Below are 1,877 nucleotides of genomic sequence, written 5' to 3' on the forward strand. Positions count from 1 at the left end.
GGGCCCTTATCGAGTATGACAAAGTCCCTTTATCAGTATAACAAAATCCCCTGATCGAGTATAACAAAGTCCCCTGATCGAGTATAACAACACCCCCTAATCGAGTATAACAAAGTCCCCTGATCGAGTATAACAAAGTCCCCTGGTCGAATATACCATATTCACATGATCGAGTATAACAAAGTCCCCTGGTCGAGTATAACAAAGTCCCCTGATCAAGTATAACAAAGGACCCTAATCGAGTATAACAAAGCCCCCTTCTCGAGTATAACGAAGCCCCCTTCTCGAGTATAACAAAGCCCCTCATCGAGTATGACAAAGTCCCCTGGTCGAGTATAACAATGACCCCTAATCGAGCATAACAAAGTCTCTTGATCAGTAAGACAAAGTCCCCTTATCGAGTATAACAAAGTCTCTTGATCGAGTATAACAAAGTCACTTGGTCGCGTATAACAAAGTCCCCTGATCGAGTATAACAAAGTTCCCTGATCGAGTATAACAAAGTCCCCTGATCGAGTATAACAAATCCTCTGATCGAGTAGAAAAAAGTCCCCTGTTGGAGTATAACAAAGTCCCACGATCGAGTATAACAAAGTCCCCTGATCGTGAATAACAACGTCCCCTGATCGAGTATAACCAAGTCCCCTGGTCGAGTATAACAAAGACCACTAATCGAGTATAACAAAGTCCCCCGATCGAGTATAACAAAGTCCCCTGGTCGATTATAGCAAATTCCCCTGATCGAGTATCACAAAGTCCCCTAATCTAGTATATCAAGGCCCCCTGAACCAGTATAACAAAGTCCCCTCATCGAGTATAACAAAGTCCCCTGATCTGGTATAACAAAGTCCTCTGATTGAGTATAACAAAGGCCCCACATCGAATATAACAAAGTCCCCTGGTCAAGTATAACAAAGAACCCCTAATCAAGTATAACAAAGTCCCCTGATCGAGTATAACAAAGTCCCTTGATCGAGTTTAACCAAGTCCCCTGGTCCAGTATAACAAAGACCCCTTATCGAGAATAACAAAGTCCCCTGATCGTGTATAACCAAGTCCCCTGGTCGAGTATAACAAAGTCTCTGATCGAGTATAACAAAGTCCCCTCATCAAGTATAACAAAGTCCCTTGATCAAGTATAACCAAGTCCCCTGATCGAGTATAACAAAGACCCCAAATCGAGTATAACCAGGTCCCCTGATCGAGTATAACAAAGTCCCCTAATCGAGTATAACAAAGCCCTCTGAACGAGTATAACAAAGTCCCCTGATCGATTATAATAAGGCCCCTGATCGGGTATAACAATGTCCTTTGATCAAGTATAACAAAGGCCCCAAATCGAGTACAATAAAGAGCCCTCATTGAGTATAACAAAGTCCCCTAATCGAATATAACAAAGCCCCCTGAACGAGTATAACAAAGGCACCTGATCGAGCATAACAAAGTCCCCTGATAGAGTATAACCAAGTCCCCTGGTCGAGTATAAGAAAGTCCCCTGGTCGAGTATAACAAAGTCCCTGATCGAGTATAACAAAGTCCCCTGATCGAGTATAACAAAGTCCCCTGATCGGGTATAACAAAGTCCTCTGATCGAGTATAACAAAGAACCCTCATCGAGTATAACAAAGTTCCCTGATCAAGTATAGCAAAGTCCCCTGATCGAGTATAACAAGGGCTTCTTATCGAGTATAACAAAGTCCCTTGATCAGTATAACAAAATCCCCTGATCGAGTATAACAAAGTCCCCTGATCGAGTATAACAAAACCCCCTGATCGAGTATAACAAAGCCCCCTGATCGAGTATAACAAAGTCCCCTGGTCGAGTATAACAAAACCCCTGATCGAGTATAACAAAGTCCCCTGATCGGGTATAACAA

Source organism: Homarus americanus, unplaced genomic scaffold (genome assembly GCF_018991925.1).
Source record: "Homarus americanus isolate GMGI-L3 unplaced genomic scaffold, GMGI_Hamer_2.0 scaffold3703, whole genome shotgun sequence".
Lineage (NCBI taxonomy): Eukaryota > Metazoa > Arthropoda > Malacostraca > Decapoda > Nephropidae > Homarus > Homarus americanus.